This window comes from Salvelinus fontinalis, chromosome 10, assembly GCF_029448725.1.
Source record: "Salvelinus fontinalis isolate EN_2023a chromosome 10, ASM2944872v1, whole genome shotgun sequence".
Classification (NCBI taxonomy): domain Eukaryota; kingdom Metazoa; phylum Chordata; class Actinopteri; order Salmoniformes; family Salmonidae; genus Salvelinus; species Salvelinus fontinalis.
The window spans coordinates 13,781,116-13,800,851 of NC_074674.1; positions in this window are offsets into that span (position 1 = coordinate 13,781,116).

Consider the following 19,736-nt stretch of genomic DNA (forward strand, 5'->3'; position numbering starts at 1 on the left):
GTCCTGAATTATTATTTTGTTTTCGCCTGGTGTTCTATTATTTTATTTTTTTCATTGTATCCACAGGAATGTCACTGTATTGATGTGTAATACTGTTATTATTGCAATAAAAAACATATCTTCAAGCTACCCAAGACCAACAACTATACGGCTACAAGTTATGAGTGGAGTTACAAACGCACTATACTAAACAAGTAACATTTCTTACCTGTGACGAAATGTGTTCCACACACATAGCTACTTGTAGCCTACTTGGAGACCGGGTCCCCACATTTCCCATGCCGAATACACACCAGCTTTGTAACATGTTTTTTTTAAATTTCTGTTAGCTTTTTTACAATGGGGGTCAATTGGAAATAACTTTTTTCCCTCCAATTTGTGTGTGTTGTCGAGGGAAATTCCTTATTATTACGTGAATATCGACTCAGAGTATAGTCATATTGTTTTAGTGCGCTATATGCAAATTATTCTATAGATTCAATCAGCAGTTTTTTTCTCCACTGCTAGGGGGGGGGGGGGGGGCGACGACGCTGCATTCAATAACGCAGCAGTCTGTGTATGATATGTGACTCGTTTCAGGAAAGTAGGCGTTTGTCGCGGGTCATTACTTCACAAGAGAGCCATTTGAACATAAACTTTCTTATTTATCAAAATGCTTTTTTGGGAGGCAGAAAAGCCATCTGGAACATATGGACTTTCATGTGTCTTCATAACAAACTTGTATGCCATCTGTAAATACGAATACAATTGTTAAATTACGAGCCTACTGTAGTTGGTTTGGTCAAAGAAAAGCCAGCAACCTTCCCGCTAGCCATGATTGGCTGAGATAATGAGTGGGATGGACATACTGAGAGATGAGTTCGGATTGGTCTGCCATGTAGCTCGCTTCTGTCTGTTTGAGCTGGGCAGTATGTGTAGGTAATCCTGTCTAACGCGGCCTTTAAAAAAATATACTGTGTAGTAGAACTGCATAAAGGTTGCTCTCCATTTTCTGGAAGTAAACATTTTTAAATCAATGGAATTAGAGTACGATAGCGAAGGAAATGGAGAAAACACCTGTCTCCGAATTACATCTTCAAACTAAGGGAAACCATGGCATCTGTGACAGGGAGAAAAGTCCATCCATGATGTATACAGGTAAGATAGTCTACATTTTCAGATATTACATGTTTCTATTTTTTAGAAAGTTGTTTTCAGTTAAAGTTAAAGTGTACTGTTAGCTAGCTACCTAACGTTAGCTGGCTGGCTTGCTAGCTAACGTTATGTGTATGATCTTATCATTTGTATCTCAGAGCCATTTTCTTTGCTAGTTATAGCCTAATGTTAGCTAACATTGAACCTGGTTGGGTAGCTACCTGCAGATTCATGCAGGGTAGTAACGTCATGAGTTGGGATTATGGTTAATTGTTTGGCTAGCTAGCCACATGTCTTAACAAAAGACTCCACTATGCAAGTAACAATTTCAATAGAATGTCACTGCGACAACTTGATAGACGTAGCTAGACACAGAATAACTGGTGAATTTACGAACGCTCAACACCCGTTGAATATGGCCGGTGTCAGTAAATGTTGGCAAAAAAAGCGTAAATTGTTGCCAGCAGCACAGTTGCAGTCACCAACGCTCTGGATAGCATAAAAACAGCTTAACCAGCTCTGCTTTGGGCGAGTGAAATGGTCAGTGAGCTGTTCTCTCATTTGTGTCTGGAAGTAGCTAGCAAGCTAGCCAACGTTAGCCAGTTAGCTTGGGTGCTTCACTGCTGTTGTTAGGACAGAACCCTCAGTTCAACCGTTCAAGAGATGGGTGGGGATAAAGACAAAGAGGGTGTGAACGAGGCTGAATGGGTGTAGACAAAGAAGAGCCCTCCAGTAGGTACCAAAACATTTAAACATGAAACTCGCTCAATAAAGCAGTGAATTGGGAACTTCAACAGAGTGTGGGCCTTCTTGTTCTTAACTGATACAACTGACAGTTTAGCTTACTAAGGAATAAAAGCTGTTTGACGCTGTATTTGTAAGAAGAACATGTTGGAAGTAAGGATATGGACTCATGTCACTGTGTTCTCTTCTGCTGTAACTATTCTTAGCTAACTCTTTCCCCCTGACAAATTCAAACATGACTTACAGGAATTTACCTGAGCGGATGTTGAAGAGAAACTACTGAAAAATATGAACTTAAACAGGTAATTAAAGACTAAACAGTACTCACATGTTTGGTCCAAGATTGTTAACAAAAACATGTTTTTTTTCAACAAATGGTAATATCACCGACACAGTATGTCGACTTCTCCAGTAGTACAGGTCTACGGGCCTCCACATGCTTTCCAATGGCTGTCTGAGTTTGGCTATGAAGGTGTGGTTCATTTTCAATTCAGTGAGGCTCTCGAATGTGCTTATGTTTACCTATCCACCTGAGCTGTGCAGGGTCCTAATTAAATAAAACCATCGCACTGTTTCTCTCAACCCATTTCAATATTCAGTGTTTTGAGTGCATGCAATATTTATTTTAACCACCACTGTTAACTGGTTGTATTTGTAATACTATCTGAGTTTAATTAAAGCGGTTCATAGGTACACCATGTGTTGCTGTATAGAGGTTTATTAGATGAGTCCTTACATATGGTTCAGACTGTAACTCTTCTATCATTTGCATAGGTGATGTATGTACTGGAAATGTACATTTATGTACAAGCAGCAGGAACAGGTGCACAATGACGGACATTCGTGAATGGTATTTTATTTGCATATTTCCTTCGACACAGTAAACCTGATTATGCCCAGTTCTGTGGAAAAACACAAGGCTGATAAGGAAACATTCTCCCATGTGTTGAAAATGGCGGCTAATATAGTCTACCTGCCTATGAGAGTTATAAGTAACTTTTTTTCTCTCAACAGGTTCAAACAGGACTCTAAAATAAATGTTCTCGAGGATGACCTACCTTATCTGGAGTTCACTGGCACAGTCATATTCAGCTAGGAGAAAAATGACTGCTCGTTTCTGTCTGAGGATTTAAGGAAATCAAGACTCTCACTAGTCTACCTGTACATTCAATGTACATGGAATTAACATGTAGTCAATCATTGCAAGTCGTTTGTACAGTGGTAAGCTGGTAGGACTAGCATGTGGATAAAAGGGTTTAGCATGCCTTTATTTACATAGAAATAGTAGTTCTACTATTGTATAGCCACCAATATATTTACCAGCCCTCTAACATACCTGTTTTCAAATATAATTTCCTGTCACTGAAGGAATATCTATAATTTGAAACCGTCTGAATTGTAAACCGTTTTAATGTGGGAGGCAACTGGTCTGCCTAGTGAGACCTTGTGTCACGGCCGATGCTGGAAGAAGCGGACCAAGGTGCAGCGTGGTTAGCGTACATTTTCCATTTATTTAAAATGACGCCAACAAAACAATAAACCATACAAATGACCGTGAAGCTTCAGGGCTATAGTGCCACAAACAAAGACAACTACCCACACCGAAAGGAGGGGAAAAGGGCTACCTAAGTATGGTTCCCAATCAGAGACAACGATAGACAGCTGTCCCTGATTGAGAACCATACCCGGCCAAAACATAGAAACACAAAATCATAGAAAACAAAACATAGAATGCCCACCCCAAATCACACCCTGACCAAACCAAATAGAGACATAAAAAGGCTCTATAAGGTCAGGGCGTGACACCTTGTTAGCCACTGTAAAAGAAATGTCTGAATCCAAGTTTTGGGGCAAATAAATGTGTACCAACTAGGGTTGCATAGTGTCGGAATCTTTCCGGTAAATTTTCCATGGGAAGTTAATCCCGGGAATTTTGCTTAAATTTATAAACAAAGTTAGCTTATAACAGAGTACCTTTTAGTGGGATACACAAGGCAATTCTAGGCCTTGTGTCATATTTCAACTATCCCCAATTCAATGGAATTGCAACCCTCTGCATGCACAGTGCATTCTTCCATCACATGTGCAGTGCACTCTTCCATCACATGTGCAACTGATTCACTAATGAGATGCTATTGAGCCCACACTACTAATCAAATGTATTTATAAAGCTCTTCTTACATCAGCTGATGTCACAAAGTGCTGTACAGAAACCCAGCCTAAAACCCCAAACAGCAAGCAAATCAGGTGTAGAAGCACGGTGGCTAAGAAAAACTCCCTAGAAAAGCCAGAACCTAGGAATAAACCTAGAGAGGAACCAGGCTATGAGGGGTGGCCAGTCCTCTTCTGACTGTGCTGGTTGGAGATTATAACAGAACATGGCCAAGATTTTCAAATGTTCATAGATGACCAGCAGGGTCAAGTAACAATAATCCCAGTGGTTGTAGAGGGTGCAACAGGTAATTGTCAAGAGTAAATGTCAGTTGGCTTTTCATAGCCGATCATTCAGAGTATCTCGCGCCTGCTGTCTCTAGAGAGTTGAAAACAACATGCCTGGGACAGGTAGCACGTCCGGTGAACAAGTCAGGATTCCATAGCCGCAGGCAGAACAGTTGACACTGGAGCAGCAGCACGACCAGGTGGACGGGGGACAGCAAAGAGTCATCAGACCAGGTAGTCCTGAGGCATGGACCTAGGGCTCAGGTCATCAGAGAGAGAAAGAAAGAAAGAAAGGAAGAGAGAAAGAGAGAGAGAAAAAAGAGAGAGAGAATTAGAGAGCATACTTAAATTCACACAAGATAAGACAGGAGAAATACTCCAGATAACATACTGACCCTAGCCCCCCGACACAAGCTATTGCAGCATAAATACTGGAGGCTGAGACAGGATGGGTCGGGAAACACTGTCTGAGCCAAGGACTCCATGCTTTCTGGTAAAGTTTGATTACAATACTGGCTGGGGTGAATATATTTTATATGACATACATTATTTTTTGTTAACTAGTAAATAGTAGCTTACAGCAAAGTGTGTGTAAATCATTTCTAACTTGTTAACAATTTCTGCTAGTTAGTTTTTGCTACCATGTGGGTTTTAGCTTGCTTGAGCCTGCTAAGTGAGGAGTGTTAATTCACCTGTTTCTATACATGTTTCATTTTAAAACATGTATCTTACAAAGGAGTTGTTTAATATAACTGCCTAACTATTTATCTGTACATGGAATTGTATGGGTTTAAAAAAAATAAAAATCCTAATCTTTACACGAAAATGCCATGGGCACTATCTGATGTGTGGAGACATGTCACTGCAGCTAATGTAGAAGGAAAGGCTGTGTACATTTGCAAATACTGTGCTAATCATATGTGAAGAATGCAACAAAGATGCAGAATCATCTGGCCAAGTGCATAAAGTTCCCTCAGTGCTCACAACAAACAACCTCTGACAAAAGTCGCTCTACTTCTATTCGAGGTGAAAATGATGAATCAGACACCTTTTCGATAGCAACAGCTCATGGTCCTCCTGGACTCAAAAGTTTTTTTGACTCAATTCTAGGAACGTAGTCAGAGAAATGCTGATGAATGTCTTGCTCGAGCTGTGTCTGCAACTGGTTCATCTCTGATGCTCACAGGCAATGTGTATTGGAAGAGATTTCCGAATGTTCTTCGCCCAGCATACACCCCTTCAACCAAAAATCCTTTATCTACTAATTTGCTGGATGCAGATTTCAAGTGAAGGTCAAGCAAATCATAGAGAAAGCAGACTGTTGCAATCATCTCTGATGAGTGGTCAAATGTTCGTGGGCAAGGAATAATTGTATAAAGAATTATATGCATGTCATTTGATACGTTGCTGCTTCCTGCAGATTGTCAGTATGGCGACACATCAGAAACATATGTTTAGACCTATTCTGCACTGGTTTTCTGTATTGCACATCTGACTTCTTGCAGGATTTCAAACTGGCTTGAAGATTTCTCTGGAGGATGAAACCATCCGAAAAGTTGGCGTGGGCATCAAAGGAGACATGAAGGACAGTTTGATTGCTATAAAGCTACAAACAGTAACATTTTCTCACTGACAAGAATTCCTTGTAATTTGAGTGGAGTCTGGATGGGCTCGTCAAGCTCCTGTTCAAGAAGAGGCTGTTCAAATCAAATGTAATTTGTCACATGCGCAGAATACAACAGGTGTAGACCTTACCGTGAAATGCTTACTTACAAGCCCTAACCAACAACGCAGTTCAATAAATAGTACAAAATAAAAATAAATCAAATCGAAAGTAAAAAAAAAAAAAATCAGAATCTAAAATTAACACAAGAAATGACATAACAATAAAGAGGCTATATACAGGGGGTACTGGTACTGAGTAAATGTGCGAGGGTACAGGTTAGTCGAGGTCGTTTGTGAAGTGACTATGCAGAGATAATAAACAGCGAATAGCAGCAGTGTAAAAACATAGAGGGGGGGGGGGGGGGGTCAATGTAAATAGTCCGGGTGGCCATTCGATTAATAGTTAAGGTTCCTGAACCCGTGGAAGATGCCAGTAAACCCACAGACTTTCAAAGAGACTATCATGTCCCTGGATATCTCAAGAGTATGAGCTTCAAATGCTGGAGAGGCAAGCCAGGCAGGATGATCTGGAGGAACAGTCCATTCTGGAGTTCCAGGTGCAGATCCCAGACCTGTTTGTGCTGTAAAATGGCACAAACATATCTGGAGCCAGACTAAATCCATTTGTATTTGTGTGAAGAATTCTAGATTTGATGGCATTGTTTTTTCGTTTAGGGAACAAGCTAAGAATAGAGAGTCCTTTGTTAAACCCCTCTTAATTTTGCATTGTGCTACCATGCACATGTCATGAAAGTTTGGCAGCAGCCATGTACTATATACAAGTGATATGGGCTAGAACAACTAATATATTTAGCCCTTATTTAATTAACAGTGATGTAAGTTTAAACAACTGGTAGTATTTGTATCATTAGTCTGATTTATAATTGAATAAGTCTGCATATTAATCATATCACCATCACCATTATCCTTACCAATATTATCCATTCCTCTCATCAGTCATACTGCCCTTTCACAATATTCCTGTTTGACACATTCAAGCACCTCTGAGATGTGGATTCATCTCATCTACCTTCTCCTTATAGCAGGCCTTGGTCAAGTATGTCTAATACTTGAGTTTGTTAGCTTGATTTTTTTGTTAGCCCTGTACAATTGAACCAACATATGTATTTATATACTGCCTTTATTTAACCAGGTAAGCTAGTTGAGAACAAGTTCTCATTTACAACTGCGACTTGACCAAGATAAAGCAAAGCAGTGCGACACAAACAACAACACAGAGTTACATGGAATAAACAAGTGTACAGTCAATAACACAATAGAAGAAAAAGAACGTCTATATACAGTGTGTGCAAATGGCGTGAGTAGGTAAGGCAATAAATAGGCCATAGTAGCGAAGTAATTACAATTTAGCAAATTAACACTGGAGTGATAGATGAGCAGATGGTGATGTGCAAGTAGAAATACTGGTGTGGAAAAGAGCAGAAAAGTAAATAAAAACAATATGTGGATGAGGTAGGTAGTTGGATGGGCTATTTATAGATGGGCTATGTACAGCTGCAGCGATTGGTTAGCTGCTCAGATAGCTGATGTTTAAAGTTAGTGAGGGAAATATATGTCTCCAACTTCAGCGATTTTTGCAATTCGTTCCAGTCATTGGCAGCAGAGAGCTGGAAGGAAAGGCGGCCAAAGGAGGTGTTGGCTTTGGGGATGACCAGTGAGATATACCTGCTGGAGCACGTGCTACGAGTGGGTGTTGTTATCTTGACCATTGCTAGCACCCATATTGCCAGATTAGTAAAATCATGCTCTACTGCAGTGTCACTCACTATTTTTTGTAATAGGGCCACTTTGAGTTGTTGTACTTTTTCTTCCAATATTACAAATTATCAGTAGAAAGAGGAGGAAGGGAAGTGCTACTAAGGTACACAATAGTACATTTTGGTAGATAGAAGGTGCTCTTTGGTAAAAAGGGTAAATTGGTCATCAAAAAGAAAGGAGGACCAAGGCACTCTTCATATAATTAATTACATTGCCTTTATTAGTATGGCATGTTCAATAGAAACAAATCGCGTTTCGTTTCGACGCGTTTCGGCTGCATGGCCTTCGTCAGGGAGTACAAAAAAATAATACAATGTCCTCTTTTGAACAGCTTTTCCAATTAGCCATAATTAGAAGAGGGCATGGTTACAAAATTGATTGGACACACCTAGTAAGCAATACTATACACATTAAAAAATGAAATACCGAAGCTATATTATCATAAAAATACAACTCCAAGCTAGAAGTATCAGGACACTTAGAAAGGTAATTCTAACCTAAATATGACTGGGAGAAGTGTCAAGAATAAGACAGCAAGATATTCCATAGTACACTAGAACACAGCAAAACATGAACAACAACAGTCTAAACATAGCTGAGGGCAATTGAGCAAAATGTCCACTAGATGGCAGCAAATGGACCTATCACAACCCTACAGGAAGGGTGAGAAATCCATATCTTCATTTAAACCAGGGTATTTAGTGGCCTGTAGTTTGTAAATCCCAAAACTTTCCCTTTGGTTTAACTGTTTAAGACGGTCCCCTTTTCTAATAGAGGCTGGAACATGATCAATACCCATAGCTTGTAGGGAGGCAGGGTTGCCATGGTGTAAGGACTTGTAGTGCCTTGCCATGGGGTAGTCTTCATTGCCTACCCGTATGGCGTACTTGTGTTCCCGCTAAGCGGTCTTGAAGGCGTCTCTTTGTCCGTCCAATGTAGAACACCTTGGTCTACAAGTGGTCAGACAAGTGGTCTGAATACGTTTGTAAGTTAAAAGCTTATGCATATTAACCCATCATCAATTAGCTACAATATAAGGCTAATACTACATTGACTGTATTACAAAAGAGGTAGGCTAGTACATCCGAGTGTACTGAACATTAGGAACCTTCGTAATATTGAGTTGCACCCCCTTTTGCCCTCAGAACAGCCTGAAGTTGTCGGGGCATGGACTGTATAAGGTGTCGAAAGCGTTCCACAGGGATGCTGGCCCATGTCTCCAATGCTTCCCAGGATTGTTTCAAGTTGGCTGGATGTCCTTTGGGTGGTGGACCATTCTTGATACACATAGGAAACTGTTGAGTGTGAAAAACCCAGCAGCGTTGCACTTCTTGACACACTCAAACCTGTGCGGCTGGCACCTGCTGCCATACCCCGTTCAAAAGGCACGTCAATCTTTTTGTCTTGCCAATTCAAACTCTGAATGGCACACATACACAATCCATGTCTTAATGGTTGTCTCGAGGATAAAAGATCCTGTCTTCTCCCCTTCATCTACACTGATAAAAGTGGATTTAACAAGTGACATCAAGGGATCATAGCTTTCACCTGGATTCCAGTCTGTCACGTTTTGTACACTCAATCCTGTAAGATTAATATATACATGATCTATTTTGCATGCAATTTAAATGGAATTGATGGAAAGAGAACGACAGAACGTGCTCGCGTGCACACTGATTTATAGCAACAACATTCAAGCTGTTTTAAAACTCTGCAGCTGCATAAAATGATTATGTACACACACACACACACACACACACACACACACACACACACACACACACACACACACACACACATATATATATATATATACAGTGGCTTGCTTAAGTATTCACCCCCCTGGCATTTTTCCTATTTTGTTGAAGATGATTTTTATTATTATTGTGAAACAGACAAGAAATAAGACAAAAAAAACAGAAAACTTGAGCGTGCATAACTATATCACCCCCCAAGTCAATACTTTGTAGAGCCACCTTTTCCAGCAATTACAGCTGCAAGTCTCTTGGGGTGTGTCTCTATAAGCTTGGCACATCTAGCCCCTGGGATTGTTGCACACACTTCAAGGAAAAACTGCTCCAGCTCCTTCAAGTTGGATGGGTTCTGCTGGTGTACAGCAATCTTTAAGTCATAACTCAGATTCTCAATTGGATTGAGGTCTGGGCTTTGACTAGGCCATTCCATAACATTTAAATGTTTCCCCTTAAACCACTCAAGTGTTGCTTTAGCAGTATGCTTAGAGTCATTGTCCTCCTGGAAGGTGAACCTCTGTCCCTGTCTCAAATCTCCGGATGCCTGAAACAAGTTTCCCTCAAGAATTCCCCTGTATTTAGCGCCATCCATCATTCCTTCAGTTTTCCAGTCACTGCCGATGAAAACCATCCCCACAGCATGATGCTGCCACCACCATGCTTCACTGTGGGGATGGTGTTCTTGGGGTGATGAGGTGTTGAGAGGTGTTGGGTTTGCGCCAGACATAGCGTTTTTCTTGATGGACAAAAAGCTACATTCTAATCTCATCTGACCAGAGTACCTTCTTCCACATGTTTGGGGAATCTCCCACGTGCCATGTTTTCTTATTTTTTCTTTAAGCAATGGGTTTTTTCTGATCACTCTTCTGTAAAGCCCAGCTCTGTGGAGTGTGCGGCTTAAAGTGGTCCTATGGACAGATACTCCAATCTCCGCTGTGGAGCTTTGCAGCTCCTTCAGGGTTAGCTTTGGTCTCTTTGTTGCCTCTCTGATTAATGCCCTCCTTGCCTGGTCCGTGAGTTTTGGTGTGCGGCCCTCTCTTGGCAGGTTTGTTGTGGTGCCATATTCTTTCAATTTTTTTAATGATGGATTTTAAAAATGGTGCTCCGTTCAAAGTTTTTTATATTTTTTTTATAACCAAACCCTGATCTGTACTTCTCCACAACTTTGTCTCTGACCTGTTTGGAGAGCTCCTTGGTCTTCATGGTGCCGCTTCCTTGGTGGTGCCCTCTTGCTTAGTGGTGTTGCAGACTCTGGGGCCTTTCAGAATAGGTGTATATATATTGAGATCATGTGACAGATCATGTGACACTTAGATTGCACACAGGTGGACTTTGACTTCTGAAGGTTGCACCAGATCTTATTTAGAGGCTTCATAGCAAAGGGGGTGATTACATATGCACGCACCACTTTTTAATTCCTTTATTTCATTTCACTTCACCAATTTGGACTATTTTGTGTATGTCCATTACATGAAATCCAAGTAAAAAATAAATTTAATGATTGGCTGTAATGCAACAAAATAAGAAAAACACCAAGCGGAATGAATACTTTCGCAAGGCACTCATATATATATATATGCACACACACAATAAAAACACAAGGTGAACCCCGATATCCAAATGGAGATGTGTACATTAGATGTGCTTTCATATATATTAGTCCTAATTTTACTGTAGTATAGGCTATTCTGCAGCAAATGTACTTATCACAAAAAAAAGTTACCAGCTGATGAGATGATACATGCATTGTGAACTGCGCTCCATTTGAGATTTGCTGTCTGTCCCCACCCTGAGTGTTGATAATTGATCATGCATATATCAGAGAATGCCGTAGAAAAGATCTCTCTCTCTCTCAACATGATGTATTGTTGTTTTGCATTTCTCTGCACTGTCTGTAAAATCGGGTTATGGCAATTTGACCCATGTATTTTTACATAGCCTGATGATGGGTTGTTTGAGTCTGTCTTGAAAGATAGAGGTGTTCCTGGCTTCATCTCATGTAGGTTAAGCTCAGATCTTGTATTAACTGTAGTTGCACTCTAGATGGCAGTGTTGCCAGTCCATGAGCGACAACGACGTGAAAAAAACCAAGTTTTCCTCTATATAGGCTGCTGCATCTCTGCTACATAAGTCTTCTGCTACTGTATACCACAACAATTATTATAGATATCAAACGGCTTATACGTTGTCTTCCAATCAGAAAACCTCTGTAGCCTCCTCTCTGCTCGACCTGGACAGATTACAGCCCAGCATTGTGGTTATAAAATAGGCCCTTTGTGTCCTCAACAACCAAAACATGACTGATCTGTGGCAGAGGATAGATAGATAAAACCAATGGAACAATATGGCTGCTTCCTAAATGGCACCCTATTACCTATATATCCTAATGCACTAATACAGTTGAAGTCGGAAGTTTACATACACTTAGGTTGGAGTCATTAAAACTTGTTCTTCAACCACTCCACAAATTTCTTGTTAACAAACTATAGTTTTGGCAAGTCAGTTAGGACATCTACTTTGTGCATGGCACAAGTCATTTTTCCAACAAGATTATTTCACTGTATCACAATTCCAGTGGGTCAGAAGTTTACATACACTAAGTTGACTGTGCCTTAAAACAGCTTGGACAATTCTAGAAAATGATGACATGGCTTTAGAAGCTTCTGATAGGCTAATTGAAATAATTTGAGTCAATTGGAGGTGTACCAGTGGATGTATTTCAAGGCCTACCTTCAAACTCAGTGCCTCTTTGCTTGACATCATGGGAAAATCAAAAGAAATCAGCCAAGACCTCAGCAAATAAATTGTAGACCTCCACAAGTCTGGATCATCCTTGGGAGCGATTTCCAAATGCCTGAAGGTACCACGTTGTACAAACAATAGTGCGCTACTATAAACACCATGGGACCGCGCAGCCGTCATACCGCTCAGGAAGGAGACGTGTTCTGTCTACTAGAGATGAACGGATGTTGGTGCGAAAAGTACAAATCAATCCCAGAACAACAGCACCTTGTGAAGATGCTGGAGGAAACCGGTACAAAAGTATCTATGTCCACAGTAAAAGGAATGCTATATCGACATAACCTGAAAGGTCGCTTAGCAAGGAAGAAGCCACTGCTCCAAAACCGCCATAAAAAAGCCAGACTACGGTTTGCAACTGCACATGGGGACAAAGATCATACTTTTTGGAGAAATGTCCTCTGGTCTGATGAAACAAAAATAGAACTGTTTGGCCATAATGTCCATTGTTATGTTTGGAGGGAAAAGGGGGAGGCTTGCAAGCCGAAGAACACCAACCCAACCGTGAAGCACGGGGGTGGCAGCATCATGTTGTGGGGGTGCGTTGCTGCAGGAGGGACTGGTGCACTTCACAAAATAGATGGCATCATGAGGGAGGAAAATGATGTGGATATATTGAAGCAACATCTCAAGACATCAGTCAGGATGCTAAAGCTTGATTGCAAATGGGTCTTGACCCCAAATGGACAATGACCCCAAGCATACTTCCAAAGTTGTGGCAAAATGGCTTAAGGACAACAAAGTCAAGGTATTGGAGTGGCCATCACAAAACCCTGACCTCAATCCAATTGACAATTTGTGGGCAAAACTGAAAAAGAGTAAGTGAGCAAGGAGGCCTACAAACCTGGCCAAAATTCACCCAACTTATTGTGGGAAGCTTGTGGAAGGCTACCAAATACTAACTGAGTGTATGTCAACTTCTGACCTACTGGGAATGTGATGAAAGAAATGAAAGCTGAAATAAATCATTCTCTCTACTATTATTCTGACATTTCACGTTCGTAAAAATAAAGTGGTGATCCTAACTGACCTAAGACAGGGATTTTTTACTAGGATTTAATGTCAGGAATTGTGAAAACTGAGTTTAAATGTATTTGGCTAAGTTGTATGTAAACTTCTGACTTCAACTGTATGTCTGGTTCCCCACTCTGTTCCCTGCTTCAGCATTGACTGTCGTATGTCCTTGTTTACCCGTGTGCCGACGCTGTGCCTGTCTTGTTTCCTGTTTGTCCCTGATTAAATGTTGACTCGCTGTACCTGCTTTAAATCTCCAGCTCATTTACTGCCTTTTAATAAAACATATCTGATATGGATGACTTGCTTAAACAAATGTGGTTTCTACTGACAATTGAGATGTACAAACTATGACATAAGGGGACGACAAGTGGATACGAGGCAATCAGTAATTTCGATTAACATTAATGAGCGAGCTAGGACGGACATAGTCAATATAACTATTTGTTCAGCACTTGTGAAATGTACAGCGACAGAATATGGGCCAATCTTACAGTGTTCTCCCTGTACACCAAGTCAGAACCGTAGGATAAATAAAGGGGTTATAAGCAGACAATGAAAGCTCTTACAATATTCAATGATTACATTTATCTAAAACAGGTTATAGGCTACATGTGCACCACCAAGTCAAAACAGTAGGCGAAATTAAGAGGGGAAAATAGACCAAATTAGGGTGAGGCACATGGGCTACTAACAGTTTACTACACAACATATACTGTAAGTAAGAAAGTAATACTAAGTGTACATATCTGTCTGGCATATTATATAATTTATGCAGCAGTGTACATTACATTTTTAACTCACCTTGTTGTGCTGTGCTCACCTGAACAGGATGGTGGCGCGTCCTTCGTGGGCAAATTTTGTCATCAAAGTCTGGTATTCTCTGGATTTATGGTGCTAGGTCAGGTCGTAACTCTAGAAAGAGGCCAGAGTTCCCGACTTACAATTCCGAGTTGGATGACGGTTCAAAATGTATTTTCCCAGTCGGAGCTCGTTTTTTTCCCAATTGTCCTGAACTCACTGAAGTCAGATTTCTCATTTCCGAGGTAAGTTGTTTTGAGCGTGGCAGAAATCATGCTGGATTGTCAGCATCTGAATTTTGGGCTGCCTTAAGATGCAGCTTTATTAACTCAATTATTTTTACATTGTTTGCAAACTGATGTAACACGTATTAATGCCAAAATAACATGCAAAACAGACAAGAAAACAAGTGTGTTAGTGAGACCAGAGGGAGGGCTGACATGCTGACTTTTCCCCCTGGCTGAAAACCTGAGAAGGCGCCGGGCAAAAAATGTGGGGCTCAGATGACCTGGCCTCCAAAATCCCCCGACCTGAACCAAATTGAAATGGTCTGGGATGAGTCTGACCGCAGAGTGAAAGAAAAGCAGCCAACAAGTACTCAGCATATGTAGGAACTCCTTCAAGAAAATCATTTCAAGTTAAAGCTAGTTGAGAGAATGGCAAGAGTGTGCAAAGCTGTCATCAAGGCAAAGGGAGGCTACTTTGAAGAATCTCAAATATAAAATATATTTTGATTTGTTTAAGACTTTTTTGATTACTACATGACTCCATATATGTTATTTCATAGTTTTGATGTCTTCACTATTATTCTACAATGTAGAAAATAAAGAAAAAACCCTTGAGTTGTTCTGAAACTTTTGACCGGTAGTGTATCTCAGCCCAGACCTACAGTGGCAAGTGGCAGAGAAACGCTGCTGACAGTGGGATTTCTTTTTAATCCCTCGACTCCTGCTGTGTCAAGACATCCCTCCCCAAACAAACCCCCCCCCCCGAATCTCAGAATGAATGAGTGTAAAATTGGTAAATAGTCACTGATATTTCAGTCAGATGTCTAGCCAGCTAGGTAGCTCAAGGGATCTGGCTGTTAGCCAGGTAGCTAGCTATAACTAGCTGGCTAGAAGTATGAAGCTAGAAGCTAACGTTGGACGGAGCCTGACCTCAGCAGAGGCAGTTGACTGAAATTAAGCTAGCTATAAACAAAAGATGGACTACTATAAGTTCTCATGACAAAATACTTTTTCTTTACACAGAGTAGAGATCCGACAGTGGTCAGGCTGTAATGATGGAGACAAATGAGATACACAGAGACCGGAAGCGTTGAAGCAAGCAAGTTGAAGCAAGCAGGGAGAGAGGTTAGTAGTACAGTGGTTCCCAAACTGGGCATCGGGACCCCCCAGAATTTTAATAGGGTCCCCTGAGAGAATCTTTAATCTTATCAAACAAATGAATAACTTGTATTCTATACCCATTTGAAGAGAAACAACATTATAAGTTATTCATGCGTTTGATAATATCTTTAAGGATAGCCCCCTTTTTTTCCCAAATTTCACCTAAAATGACATACCCAAATCTAACTGCCTGTAGCTCAGGACCTGAAGCAAGGATATGCATATTCTTGGTACCATTTGAAAGGTAACACTGAATTTGTCGAAATGTGAATAGAATGTAGGAGAATATAACACATTAGATCTGGTAGAAGAAAATACAAATAAAAAATAATTGTTTTCCCTTTTTTTTCTACCACCATCTTTTAAATGCAACAGAAAGGTCCCACATCTAGCCATCACTCAGGTTGTAATTCGGATGGTGTCCACAAGATGGCAGAAGTGTATGTGCAAAGCTTCACATTTACATTTACATTTAAGTCATTTAAGTCATTTAGCAGACGCTCTTTTCCAGAGCGACTTACAGTAGAGTGCATACATTTTATTACATTTTTACATACTGAGACAAGGATATCCCCTACCGGCCAAACCCTCCCTAACCCGGACGACGCTATGCCAATTGTGCGTCGCCCCACGGACCTCCCGGTTGCGGCCGGCTGCGACAGAGCCTGGGCGCGAACCCAGAGACTCTGGTGGCGCAGCTAGCACTGCGATGCAGTGCCCTAGACCACTGCGCCACCCGGGAGACCCCTTCAGACGGATAACTTGAAGTATGAGCAAACTACATGGCATTTAGTGTGAAGTCACCCAGGTACATTTGGGCAAATCGTGACGGAGACATTTACATTCACATTACATTTTTCTGCAAGAATATCGTCAAATCTGTATACTTGAACTTTGATTGAGCTTTTCCAGTATTAGTAGCCATATTATAAGTTCAACTTTTGCAAAACACCCAGTTTTCATAACTCTCCATATTCTTATAGTTTTTGTCCAAAAAGAAAAGGCTTTCTGTGGCACAAGGTTAGCAGCTTCATTTCCCGATACTCCCGTAAAGCCCAGCTCATTGGCTATCTAGCTAGCTTTGTTTGATCCCGATTGGTGCTTAATTGACAAAGTTACAGTCAATCAAGTGAAGACGGCCCGCGTCATTGGCGTGCCATGAAGGCGTCGCTCTCTGACCAAATTTGGTGTCCTATAGGATATACTACACCCCTTATAATATAGTGAAGTCTTGTTACGTTCTAGGATCTCTGAGGAATACATACGAACGGGATTTGACTGCTTGAAACAACATTTAGGGTTACATTTTCACAGATTCCTTTCTTTGCAAATTGAATGAGTGGAAATATAAAATCGATCGTGCATGCTATATGGACCTTTTTAGGATATGAAAAGGGATTTTATCTAACAAAACAACCCTTCATGTTATCTATGGGACCATTTGGATAATAAATCAGAGCAAGATTTCAGAATGTAAGTACACATTTCACCTTCAGAGGTGAATTTATCAAACCTATTGCGGTGAAAAAAGTGTTTTGTTTTTAGGATCTCTCCTCAAACAATAGCATGGCATTTTTGCAGTAATAGCTACTGTAAATTGGATAGTGAAGTTACATTAACAAGAATGTAAGCTTTCAGCCGATATAAGACACATATGTACCGACATTTGTTGTTTCTCTAAAATCTGCAATCTTGACACAAGGCGCTGGGTAATTTACAACTGTCCTGTTGACAGGACGCCTATCCCTAAGAAGATTTAGTAACATATGTTCACCCTTTGTGTTAGCTAGCCAACCCTCTGCCTTCACGGCACTGTTTCGCTTGTACATTTTCTCTGAAAGCTAACTCACTTAGTTTCCTTCAGCCAGCACTGAACTAGCCATGGCACACCTTCACCACAAGGTAGCTGCTAGTTAGCTAACACCCCACTAGACTCGTGGCTATAGCTTTATATTGTGCTTAATATTGATAGCTGTTAGCCACAGGTCTCCTAACTAGCTAGCTTGGTGAGTCGTTTACACAAGCTTCTCTTTTGCTAGCCACCAGCCGCAGGGCTTCTAACTAGCTAGCTTACGCCATCTGTATGCTGTTCTTACAACAGGCGTTTCTCGGTCCCCTTAGTAAGCCATGTACCTCGCAATGTCCACTGCTATCCCATCCTAGGACAAAACTAGCCCAGCACTCGAACCCCCACGTTCTTTCCCACTCTCTATTAATTGCTTGGGTAGGGAACATGTCCAGGAGGAGCTCGAGGACCCCGGGTTCTGTGAACACTGCGTACTAGAACAGGTCTGAAGAGGCCAAAATTTGCCAAAATCTCGCTAGCCCCCCTTGCGGAGGATCAGCTCACCGCGAACGAGCCAAGTTGGGGCGAGGTCATGTATAGCCTCGACTCCCTTCCCTCACTGTCGTCAGGCGAATTTGGGGATGACGATGGATCGAGAGGACTTACGACCCCATTCTCCCATCCTCTCAGGTCCGCAGAGTTCTGGCTCCTTCATGTCTGCAAGTGGGCCACTGCCAGACTTGATGTCGAGTGGCTGTCTTCTGTAGGGGATCAGGGCCAGTCAAGGGACCTGTATGACAGGAAAAGACTCCAGTCACACACAACCTTGTTTAAGGAACTGCTCCCCAGATTTTTTATAAGGGTACCCCAAGCCTGGACATGCACAATATGATGGAATCCGGGTTTGGCAACCCTCCCATGGTGGAGCTGTCACTGGCTCACCACCTCAGCCCCTCGCGCCATGTCACTAACAACACCAGCGCTTAACTCCATTGAAAGGCAGAACGCTTTACTGCTTCCATTTTTCTGAAAACGGTACAAAGCCTCACTCAGCAATTAGAGCCCTCAACCTGACCTCTTTATTGTTGGCTTATCAGGCTGACTTACTGGTTACTGGAGGAGGTGGGGAAGCAACTGGACTCGGAGGCCCCAGACGCTTGGTAGGAGATCTGTATGATTACAGACCTGAGCCCCCGTTCCTCCGGTAGTGCCATCCAAGGCTGTGGTAAATAACACAGAATGGGCATCAACACTGTCACATGACCCGAGTGGCTGGATGAGTGAGGTCAAATGACCTGATCTTGATCTCATTGCAGGAAGTCTTCCTCCAATTTCCCATCCACCCTGTCAGAGGAGAGATTCTGACACAGCGTTTTCCACTACCTGAACATCCTGTCGTTGTACACTTTCTCTGGGAGACGCCGCAGGGCCTCTTTCACGTCGCTATCACGTCGCTATCCTGTTTTGGCTGGAGACATTGCTAAATCAAGAATATTGGTTTAGAGAACAAGGAGTAGCTAGCAAATGTTGGCTAACTAGTTTAGCTACTTTCCAGAGTTAGCTAGTTGGATTGCTAGACAATATGCTTTGGTAGTGTCTTAAGACAGCCTTACCGGAAGAGTAGCTGATTTGGTTCTGTGTGCCTAGAATAAGTTTGGAGTATTGGTTTGGAGGATTGGTTTGAAGGGCACTCTGGCTGAGCTTATCCAGCTTAACAGACAAAGAGAAAGTGGACCTTCTGGATGCCCCTGTGACACCCAAGAAGTTGTTTGCTCTCATTGTCACTGCCATGCGGCAGAAGTGTGACATGCGCAAAAATGAAGTTGAAGCCTTTAACTTCTGCCTGCCCCACAGACCCGGGCCCCATGGCAGCCCGTTGGTTCCTGCATCTAGCCACAGCTTCACAGTTGGGAGGGAGCAACAAGCTCCATTTTAACGGTGAGCTCAGTCCTCTAAGACTCAGGCTCCTGAACCAGGCCAAACCTGTAGGGAAGCAGTCTTACACTATAGCCGCAGCAAGGATCCCTTCTATCCCTCCTAAGAGTGGTAAGAAGCGTTGGCTAACCTAAGGCACAGCCCTGGAGGCTGAGGAGGATAGTGTGCAAGGCCTATGGCTCTCTCTTCGGATTCAACAGTTGCTACTGCTTCCCCTCTCCAACATTTTGCAGCAGTGGAAAGGCAGGGCTGAGTTAAGACAAACCCTATTATCTGTGCAGCATCTCACTGCATGACCATGCTTCCATGAGAAAATGAAGGAGACCAGGGGTGAAAGTATAATTCATTTGTACCCGGTACGCAACCTCCTATATGTGCACGTGCTTGCACCAAACACTTTTATGGAAGTAATCAAATAATTACATATAGAATCCCTATTAATTCAATTAGATCTCTGTGGGTCTAGTCGTAAAGTTTGTCATTTAACTTTTGAAATGTATT